Raw genomic sequence first — 12,054 nt, forward strand, 5'->3', positions numbered from 1 at the left:
AAAGTTCTTTAGTTCTAATACTAGCAGTATAGAGTTACAGCACATAATTTTTATCATTTAATTGCAGGTACAGGCTTCCTTGGTGGCTCAGCTGGTAAAGAATTGACCTGTAATGCAGGACACCTGGGTTCAATCCCTGGGTTGGGAAGATCCCCTGGAGAAGGGGACGATTACCCACTCCAGTATTCTGGCCTGGAGAATTCCATGGACTACAGTCCATGGGGTCTCAAAGAGTCAGACACAACTGAGCAACTTTCACTTACACGTATATTAACTATGGTATGTTTCATGGACTGCAGGAAAATGGCCATTTTTGTCTTGAATTTACTACTGACAATCTAATCTAAACAGTTCTGCTAAGTGCTGATATGTTAGAAAGAAAAGTGAAAGCCAAACTTTATTGTTGCTTTTTGCCATTTGGTAGCATTTTACATACCATCTTCGATCTTCAGAATATCCTGGATTCAGTAGAAAACCATTTAAATAAAGTTTTATGCAATAAAAACTTCTCAGCAGTCAAAATTCATACTGTAAAAAAATACATGCAAAACATACTTTTCTGAAAACACTTAACTTTGAACAAAGCAGCGAACTACACAAATGCAAAATGAAAACAGCATTTCAACTGCACCAAAAGTAGTCATCAAATTCCTGTCGCTGTATGGCAAAACCCTCCACAATATTGTAATTAACCTCCAAGTAAAATAAAGAAATTAATTTAAAAGAAAAAAGTAGTCATCATGAAAGATGTAAAAGTCACCTAACTCCTCTAAGCACTATTCACTTTTTAAACGGAAGATGATAAAAAATATTGTCCACAAACAATATCCCAACTCTAGGGCAAGTTTTAGAAAGTCTTCAACCTCTTGCTTTAATGGTGACTAAGTGAGTAGGGTGGAGATCTGGAACGTGGTCTGTGTCCTCCATGACTACAATAGGGAGGAGGCGACCATCCTCTGCATATCCGATCCCTGTCTTGAGCAGCTCTCCGCCTCCTCCTCCACCTCCTCCTCTGGACGTTCTGCTATAATAGTCCCGATCATCAGAGCCTCCATCCTACCCTCTGCCACAGTAATACCAACTGCTAGAGCTGCCTACAGGGAGGTCGCCCCATGTAAATTCCTGGTGTTGAGTATGTGGCCTTTTTGTTATAGAGAAATCAACTGTGATCCTGTGTCCACCGAGCTCCATTCCATTTGCATGCTTTGTTGCTTCCTTGGCATCATCTACTTTTTCAAAGTATACACAGGCAAATCCCTATTGAACATCTAGACTGCTCGTCACATACAACAAACCCGTCAGGAATTAGGCCATGTTTAGAGAACACTTCTTTAGATCTCTTTCTGTAGTGTACAAGCACAATCCAGCACACCAAGACAACAGATGGGATCAGGACTTGCTGGATTCCCAACATGACCCCTGTGAGTAGACCGGGAGGATGACTGTGGCTATGCCATCTTCCCTAGTCTCTGCCATAAACCCACTAGGGGAGTGTCTGTGGGAGCGGGTGTGAGATCGTGGCCTCGTATGACGCCTTTGAGTGTCTAGATCTAGCCCTGCTCGCCGCGGTCATTTATGACCTCTACTGCTGTCACCGCTTGGTGTACTTCAGTGGAAGCTGCCAACCTCTCGCACCTTCCTTGCAGAGGCTCCGCCACAGCCTCGAATCACAAACCATGCACAGGTTCCCAAGGTGCTGAGAGCCCAAAAGGCCTGCACGGCCTCTGCTTCGGCCACTGTGGTGGTCCACAGGTGTCCACAGATGAAGAGATGCTCAGTCTCTGATAGTCCTTCTTTCTAGATGTGGAACTTAATTCCACCCCAGCCTTCACCACGAATGTGAGAGTTGGACTTTGAATGTGGTTTCAGACTTAATAAATGGCAAATGGAATTCGGCAGAAGTGATGGGACATCACTTCCAAGATCATGCTGTTAAAACACTGCAGCTTCCATCTTGGTCTGGTACTGTCTCTCCCCCGGCCCCCACCCATTCCTCTCTCTCCCTCCCCTCCTCCTTCCAGACTCCCTCCCTCCCTCCCGCCCCCTCTCATTATTCACTCTGAGGGCAGTCAGCTGCCACCTTATGAGGAGAGGGCCATATGCTGAGGAACAGAAAGCCTGTCATCAATCCCTGAAGTGACCTCTGAAGCAGATACTCATTTCATCAGAGCTTTAAGATGACTGCTGCCCAACTATTAATAATGACTGTCAACTGACTGCAGCCTCAGGAGACACTGAGCCAGAACTACACAGTTAAGCTGCTCCCAAATTCCTGACTCATGTAAAATTAATAAATGTTTGTTTTTTTAAGCTACTAAGTTTGGGGATAATTTATCATGCAGCAATAGATAACTAATACAGTGATCTTCAGTTTGGCAAAAATGCCTTAAAAATGACACAAAGAACATGAACTATAACGGAAAAAAATTCATAAATCAGATTTTCTAAAAAGCAGAAACTTCTGCTCTTTTAAAGATGCTACAACAGGATTCCAAACAAGATGATGCAGACATCATTTTTGCTGTTCCTTACTCTAAGTACAACTAAAACCCTGGACATAATACAATTAACAACCATAAGAGGACAGTCTTAGCTTAGGCTACTACAATAAAATACCACGGATGGGGTGGCTTAAGCAACAGACATTTATTTGTCACAGTTCTGGAGGCTGGGAAGTCCAAGATCAAGGTACTGGCAGATTCAGTGTCTGGTGAGAGTTGGTGGGGAGAGAGACTGAGGGTGAGAGTGAGCTCTGGTATCTCCTCCTGATCTACTAAGGGCACTTCCCACCCCACCATCATGAGCTCCTCTAAACCTAATCACTTCCTCAAAGCCCCACCTTCAGATATTATCATGCTGGAGATTAGGATTTCAACATTTGAATTTGGGGATGACACAGACATTTACTCCAAAGCAAGGACTCTGAAAGGCGGAAGGCAGACGGGCTACCAGATGGTGGCAGACAGCTCAGAACAGCCCAGAAATGGCACTTTCCTGCCTCACCAACATGTGGTCAATGTAGAATGAATAGAGAGAATTCCCACCAGTAGCAGCAGGTGGGCCAGACTGAATTGCCTTGTAGCTGTGGCACCAGCAGAGACCAAGTGGCAATTTCTGACTTTAGTCCCCCACCCAATGGTAGCAGAAAGCCTCAGGGCAGTCCAGCAACAACGGAATGCCCGGGCACACTTTCTTCCCCCACTGCAGTCTGGATACCCACCTACACCCGGCAGCAGCTGAGGCCACAGAGCTCTCCTCCCATTTGGTTAGCATCAGTGGAAAATGAGTAGGAAGTTTGGACTTCCGACTCAGCAGTAGCAGACAGTACCCCTCACCCTCCAAACTAGAGAACTGTGCGAGGAAGTTGGAGAGAAGAGAACCAGAGAAAGGGTTTCTTTAACCTTTATGGGATATTCTGGGCAGACAGTTCGTTTACCAAATGAGACACTGGCCAGAATGAATTCACCAAAAGGTTTGAGAGCGGGGCTTTCACAGCAACCTTTGAATAGCACACAAACAAAGCAAACCAGAATAGCACTGCAAGAACTCAGAAAGAAACTGACATTGAAATCTCAGTCACAAAAATAGGGCAGGACCAGCATGCATCCTAAACAGGAAGACTGCTTGAAAAGACTATTTAAACAGGATCCAGAGTCTTATAACGTAATATCCACAATGTCCAGGACACAGCAAATTAAAAAAGAAAAATCATTTGTCATACCAAGAACCAGGACCAGGGAAACCACAACTGGCCCAACAATGCCAGCACTGATATGGCTCAGATGTTGGAGTTATCCAGCAAGGATCTTGAGGCAGCCATCAAAAAAATGCTGCAGTGAGCAATTATGAATATTCTTGAAGCATATACAAATAGAAAATCTGAGTAAAGAAATAAAAGATACAAAAAGAACCAAATGAGAATTAAAGAATTAAAAAAATAAATAATCAAGATTAAAACTCACTGGATGGGCTCAGTAATAGATCGGAGGAGAGATATGAAAAAACATTGAAGACAGAGCAATAGAACTTACCCAGTCTGACCAACAAAGAGAAAATAGATGGGAAAAAGATATAAACAGACTTCAGAGACTTGTGGAACAGCAACAGATTTGTGTCACTGAAGTTCCCAGAAAGGGAGGAGAAAGTGTGAAACAGAAAAAAAAAATTTTTTTGAAGAAATAATGGCTGAATACTTCTAAATTTGGTGAAAAGCATAAACCTATATTTATTCAAGATGTTGAACAAACCCTAAACAGGGTAAACTGAAAGAAATCCACCCCAAGACATAATCAAGCTTCTGAAAGCTGAAGACAAAGGAAAAAGCTCTGAAAGCACCTAGAAAGAAATAATGTGTCACATATAGAAAAACTATTCAATGACAACAGATTTCTCATTTGACTCCAAGGAGACCAAAAGTAAATGGCACAAGATTTTCAAGTGCTGAAAGAAAAGAGCTGTCAATGCTAAACTATATCCAATGAAAAAAAAAAAGCCCTTTAGAAATGGGGAGAAATGAAGTCTTTCTTAGGCAAAAAAACACTAAGAGACTTTGTTACCAGCAAGTCTGCTCCAGAAAACTGGCTAAAGACCTTCTCTACACTGAAAGGAGATAATAACAGAAGGAATCTGGAACGAGAGTGACAGGAAAGTGACATGAGAAGAAAAAAAGGGGGGTTAAATATAATTTTATCATTCTCCTTATAAGTTTTAAAAGTGGTGTTTGATGGTTCATGTAAAAATTATAACATGATTCGATGTGATGCTCAATATACAGAGAGGGAATACTTTTTGTTTGTTTTGTGTTTTGTTTTTGTTTTTGTTTATTTATTTTAATTGGAGGCTAACTACTTTACAATATTGTAGTGGTTTTTGCCATACGACATGAATCGACCATGGGTGTACGAGTGTTCCCCATCCTGAACCCCCCTCCCACCTCCCTCCCCACCCCATCTCTCAAGGTCATCCCAGTGCACCAGCCCTGAGCACCCTGTCTCATGCATCGAACCTGGACTGGTGATCTGTTTCACATATGATAATATGCATGTTTCAATGGTATTCTCTCAAATCATCCCACCCTTGCCTTCGCCCACTGAGTCCAAAAGTCTGTTCTTTACATCTATATCTCTTTTGCTGTCTTGCATATAGGGTCATCATTATCATCTTTCTAAATTCCATATATATGTGTTAGTATACTCTATTGGTGTTTTTCTTTCCACCTTACTTCACTCAGTATAATAGGCTCCAGTTTCATCCACCTCATTAGAACTGATTCAAATGCATTCTTTTTAATAGCTGAGTAATATTCCATTGTCTATATATACCACAGCTTTCTTATCCATTCATCTGCTAATGGACATCTAGGTTGCTTCCATGTCCTGGCTATTATAAACAGTGCTGCGATGAACATTGGGGTACACGTGTCTCTTTCAATTCTCGTTTCCTTGGTGTGTATGCCCAGCAGTGGGATTGCTGGGTCATATGGCAGTTCTATTTCCAGTTTTTTAAGGACTCTCCACACTGTTCTCTATAGTGGCTGTACTAGTTTGCATTCCCACCAACAGTGTAAGAGGGTTCTCTTTTCTCTGCACCCTCTCCAGCATTTATTGTTTGTAGACTTTTTGATAGCAGCCATTCTGACTGGCGTGAGATGGTACTTCATTGTGGTTTTGATGCATTTCAGAGAGGGAATACTTAAGACAATTATATTTTTAAAATGAAGAAGGTAAAAGAACCCAAGTAGAAGTAAATTTTCTACAGTTTTATTGCAGTAGTAAAAAAAAAAAATCAGTACCAGTGGCCTCTGGTAAGTTGTGTATACATATTGCTATACCTAAAGTAACCACCAAATAAAAGTATACATGGAGACTTAAATCTATGATGAAATTATATTTTAGCTCCCTCTAAATGTTCAAATAACCCAGAGGAATGTATGAAAAAGGGAACAGAGGACCAAGAAACAGAGAAATATTGGAAATATTGAGATCCCTATATATCTTATTTGAATATGTACATAATAATCACCTCCTTCTAGCAAAGTCTCTTGACTATTAAAGTAAGCTTTAAAATCATATTTATATAAACAAATCAAGATGAGATTCTAAAAAAATACCCAAGCAGTCCAGGGGAAGCAAGAAAAGAGAAACCCAGAAACAAACGTAAAACAAATAATGACATGGCAAATTAAAGCCCCAACGTTTTGATAATTATTTTAAATATCAATGATTGAAGTAGACCAGTTGAAATAGGTTGACACAGTGGATTATACAAAACACAGTTCATTCATCTGTTTGACGTGTAGTTTATTTCCATGCGCAAATATTGTAAATCGTGCTGCAATGAACATTCAAAATTGGATCATCTGCAGAGATGTGGATGGACCTAGAGTCTGTCATACAGAGTGAAATAATTCATAAAGAGAAAAACAAATACTGTATATTAGTGTATAAATATGGAATCTAGAAAAACAGTACAAAAAGTATAAAAAATAGTAAAAAAAAAAAAAAAAAAAAGATGAATCTATTTCCAAGGTAGGAATAGAAACACAGATGTAGAGAACATACATGTGGATACCAGGGTGAGGAGTGTGGGATGAATTGACATATATATATTCTCACACGCTAGTAAAGTAATGCTTAAAATTCTCCAAGCCAGGCTTCAGCAATATGTGAACCATGAAATTCCAGATGTTCAAGCTGGTTTTAGAAAAGGCAGAGGAACCAGAGATCAAATTGCCAACATCCGCTGGATCATGGGAAAAGCAAGAGAGTTCCAGAAAAACATCTATGTCTGCTTTATTGACTATGCCAAAGCCTTTGACTGTGTGGATCACAAGAAACTGTGGAAAATTCTGAGAGATGGGAATACCAGACCACCTGACCTGCCTCTTGAGAAGCCTGTATGCAGGTCAGGAAGCAACAGTTAGAACTGGACATGGAACAACAGACTGGTTCCAAATAGGAAAAGGAGTATGTCAAGGCTGTATATTGTCATCCTGCTTATTTAACTTATATGCAGAGTACATCATAAGAAATGCTGGGCTGGAGGAAGCACAAGCTGGAATCAAGATTGCTGGGAGAAATATCAATAACCTCAGATATTCAGATGACACCACTCTTATGGCAGAAAGTGAAGAAGAACTAAAGAGCCTCTTGATGAAAGTGAAAGTGGAGAGTGAAAAAGTTGGCTTAAAGCTCAACATTCAGAAAACTAAGATCATGGCATCTGGTCCCAGCACTTCATGGCAAATAGTGGGGAAACAGTGGAAACAGTGTCAGACTTTATCTTTTTTGGCTCCAAAATCACTGCAGATGGTGAAAATCACTGCAGCCATGAAATTAAAAGACGCTTACTCCTTGGAAGGAAAGTTATGACCAACCTAGATAGCATATTCAAAAGCAGAGACATTACTTTGCCAACAAAGGTTCGTCTAGTCAAGGCTATGGGTTTTCCTGTGGTCATGTATGGATGTGAGAATTGGACTGTGAAGAAAGCTGAGTGCCAAAGAATTGATGCTTTTGAACTGTGGTGTTGGAGAAGAGTCTTGAGAGTCCCTTGGACGGCAAGGAGATCCAACCAGTCCATTCTGAAGGAGATCAGCCCTGGGTGTTCTTTGGAAGGAATGATGCTAAAGCTGAAACTCCAGTACTTTGGCCACCTCATGCAAAGAGTTGACTCATTGGAAAAGACTCTGATGCTGGGAGGGATTGGGGGCAGGGGGAGAAGGGGACGACAGAGGATGAGATGGCTGGATGGCTTCACTGACTCGATGGACATGAGTCTGAGTGAACTCCGTGAGTTTGTGATGGACAGGGAGGCCTGGTGTGCTGTGATTCATGGGGTTGCAAAGAGTCGGACATGACTGAGCGACTGAACTGAACTGATGGCTAAAACAGTGATAACAGGGACATATATAGTATTAAATGCTTACATTAGGAAAGAGGAAAGGTTTATATCAATAATCTTAGTTCCTACCTAAAGAAACTAGGAAAAGAAGAGCAAAATAAACCCAAAGCAAGAGGAATAAGGAAAGAATAAAAACAGAAATTGATGAAATTGAAAATGGGGAGAAAAAAGAGAAAAATCAATGAAGCAAAAAGCAAGTCTTCAGAACAATAATAAAATTGACAAATCTTGAGTTAAATTGATAAAATTAAAAAGATGCAAGTTACTGATATCAGGATTAGGGAGGGGATACTGTTACAGATCCTGTAGCCATTAAAAGGATAAAAAGGAAGTTATCTTATAAAAGGAAGTTTTATTATAAAACTTATATTATAAAAGGAAGTTTTAAAAAGGAAGTTATATAATAAAAGGAAGTTTTATTATAAAAACTCTACACACATAAGTCCAACAACGTAGATGAACTGCACCAATTCCTAGAGTGTCACAAACTACTTAAACATACCCAAAAGGAAATGGATAACTTGAATAAATCCTATTACCTATTAAAGACATTGAATCTATAAATTAAAAGCTTCCCCCCCCCAAAAAAAAAGTCTTCATGCTTCTATAGATTCCCTGGAGAAGTTTATCAAAAATTTAAAGAACTAATTCTACACGTTCTCTTCTAGAAAAAAGAAGAAGGAGGAATACTTTCCAACTCATTTTATGAGGCCCTGAAACCAAAAGCAGACAAAAACCATACTAAAAAAAAACTATAGACCAATATCACTCACAGATTTAGATCTAAAACTTTTCAACAAAGTATTATCAAAATGAACAATATCAATAGTATGTGAACCAAGAACTTGCAGATGTTCAACCTGGATTTAGAAAAGGCAGAGAAACCAGAGATCAAATTGCCATTTGCTGGATCATTGAAAAAGCAAGAGAGTTCCAGAAAAATATCTACTTCTGCTTTATTGACTACACCAAAGCCTTTGACTGTGTGGATCACAATAAACTGTGGAAAATTCTTAAACAGATGGGAATACCAGACCACCTTACCTGTCTCCTGAGAAACTTGTATGCAGGTCAAGAAGCAACAGTTAGAACTGGACATGGAACAAAAGACTGGTTTAAAATTAGGGAAGGAGTATGTCAAAATTGTATACTGTCATCCTGCTTATTTAACTTATATGCAGAGTACATTATGTGAAATGCTGGGGTGGATGAAGCACAAGCTGGAATCAAGATTGTCAGGAAAAATATCAATAACCTCAGATCTGCAGATAACATCACCCTTATGGCAGAAAGCAGAGGAACTAAAGAGCCTCTTGATGGAGGTGAAAGAGGACAGTGAAAAAGCTGGCTTAAAACTCAACATTTAAAAAACTAAAATCATGGCATCAGGTCCCATAGCTTCATGGCAAACAGATGGGGAAACAATGGAAATATTGACAGACTTTATTTTCTTGGGCTCCAAAATCACTGCAGATGGTGAGTGCAGCCATGAAATTAAAAGAGGCTTGCTCCTTGGAAGAAAAGCTATTACCAACCTAGACAGCATATTAAAAAGCAGAGACATTACTTTGCTGACAAAGGTCCATCTAGTCAAAACTATGGTTTTTCCAGTAGTCATGTATGGATGTGAGAGTTAGACCATAAAGAAGGCTGAGCACCAAAGAATTGATGCTTTTGAACTGTGGTGTTGGAGAAGATTCTTGAGAGTCCCTTGGACAGCAAGGAGATCAAACCAGTCAATCCTAAAGGAAATCAATCCTGAATATTCATTGCAAGGACTGTTGCTGAAGCTGAAGCTCCAATACTTTGGCCAGCTGAGGCAAAGAAGTGACTCACGGAAGAACTGACCCTGATGCTGGGAAAGATTGAAGGCAGGAGAAGGAGACGACAGAGAATGAGTTGGTTGGATGGCATCACAGACTCGATGGACATGAGTTTGAGCAAGCTCCAGGAGTTGATGATGGACAGGGAAGCATGGCATGCTGCAGTCCGTGGGGTCAAAAAGAATTGGACAGGACTGAGCAACTGAACTGAACTGAACCAGTAGGATTTACTCCAGGGATGCCAGGTTGGTTTGATGTTTGAAAATCAATAAATATAATTGATCAATAGGCTAAAAAAGAAAGCTTACCTGATCATATTGATTGATGCAGCAAAAAGAATTTTAAATAATTCAACACCACTTCATGACAAGAAAAAACTCTCAGAAAACTAGAAATAAAGGGGAACATCCTCAACCTGATAAAAAGTATCTAGAAAAAAATCTTAAAGCTAACATCAGATTTAACAATAAGACATCTGCCTTCTTAAATCTTATGCAACATAAGTCTGGAAGTTCTAGCCAGAAAAATAAAGCAAGAAAGAAAATAAAAGGCATACATATTGAAAATGAAAAAATAAAAGGGTCCCAATTTGCAGACAACTTGTTTATCTACATATAAATCCTATGAAAAATAAAATTCCTACAGTAAATGAGTTTAGCAAGGTTACAGAATACCAGATAAACATTCATAAATCAATTGTATTTCCATATACTAGCAACAAACAAACAGGTGAAAACCGGAGTTAAAAACAGAAAACCATTTACAATTTCTTCAAAAAATTAAGTAGGTTATAAATGTAACAAAACTCACATAGGACTTATATGCTGAAGAACACAAAACTGATGACAGAAATCAGAGAGGCTTATAGCAAATAGACAGATATTTATGTTCATGAATTAGATGATTCACATGGTAAAGTTGTCAGTTCTCCCTGATATTTCTGCCCAAACAGGATTAACCTAAATGCCAGAAAGATTTTATTTTGGTTGCTGTAAAGAAGATCATTTTAAAATTTACATGGAAAGTTAAAAGAACAAGAATAGCTAAAATCATTTGGAAAAAAAAAACAGAGAGAGGAACCACCTACTTGATGCTGAAACTGTGCAGCTACAGTAATCCAGACTGAGTGGTGTTGGCAGAGGGGCAGACACAGCAATTCTCCCAAATGACTTTTGACAAAACTGCAAAAGCAATTCAACAGAGGAAGGATACATCTTTCAGCAAATGGTGCTGAACAATTGGACATCCATTGGCAAAAACATGAACATCGACCCAAATCTCACATCTTGTTGTTGTTCAGTCACTCAGTCATATCCGACTCTTTGCGACCCCGTGGTTTGCAGCACGCCAGGCCTCCCTGTCCATCACCAACTCCTGGAGATTCCTCAGACTCAAGTGCCTCGAGTCTGTGATGCCATCCATATCTTCGTCCTCTGTTGTCCCCTTCCCCTCCTGCCTTCAATCTTTCCCAACATCAGGGTCTTTTCTAATGGTCAGTCCTTCACATCAGGTGGCCAAAGTATTGGAGCTTCAGCTTCAGCAACAGCTTCAGCAACAGTCCTTGCAATGAATATTCAGGATTGATTTCCTTTAGGATTGACTGGTTTGATCTCCTTGCTGTCCAAGGGACTCTCAAGAGTCTTCTCCAACACCACAGTTCAAAAGCATCAATTCTTTGGTGCTCAGCCTTCTTTATGGTCTAACTCTCACATCCATACATGACTGCTGGAAAAACCAGCTGGAGAAGGAAATGGCAACCCACTCCAGTTTTCTTGCCTGAGAAATCCCATAGACAGAGGACTCTGGCAGGTTACAGTCCATGCAGTCTCAAAACAGTTGGACATGACTTAGTGATTTAACAACAAAAAAACAAAAAGTACACAAAAACTTGCATGGATGTCAAAGGAATTATGCTTACTAGAAAAGAGTCGATGTCAAAAGGTTATGTACATGTGATTCCACTTTCTATAGGACATTGTATAACATTTTGAAAATAAACTATAGAAATGAAGAACAGATTAATGGTTGCTGAAGAATGGGGCAGGATGAAAATGAGAGCCGGAAATAAGAACAAGGTTTAAAGATAAGACAAGGGCATTTTTTCATAATCTTGATTGTGGTTGTGGTTATATAATCCTGTAAATGATCTAGATTAAACTGCAGAGAACTACACACAAACACACACACACCCCACATATATAATGCAGGAGGTGGAGGAAGGGTGAATAGGACTCTTGGTTCCTTTTTTGCAACTTCCTGTCAAGTCTACAGTTCTTTTTTAATTATAAGTTTTTAAATATATTTATTTATTTATCTGGCTGCATTAGGT

The 12,054-nt window shown here is 39.6% G+C and overlaps 1 pseudogene; it reads right to left on the reverse strand.

Annotated features, from left to right (window-relative positions):
• Positions 1–871: 871 nt before the first annotated feature.
• LOC113880611 lies at positions 872–1,678 on the reverse strand (annotated as a pseudogene).
• Positions 1,679–12,054: the final 10,376 nt, after the last annotated feature.

This window comes from Bos indicus x Bos taurus, chromosome 2 (assembly GCF_003369695.1).
Source record: "Bos indicus x Bos taurus breed Angus x Brahman F1 hybrid chromosome 2, Bos_hybrid_MaternalHap_v2.0, whole genome shotgun sequence".
Lineage (NCBI taxonomy): Eukaryota > Metazoa > Chordata > Mammalia > Artiodactyla > Bovidae > Bos > Bos indicus x Bos taurus.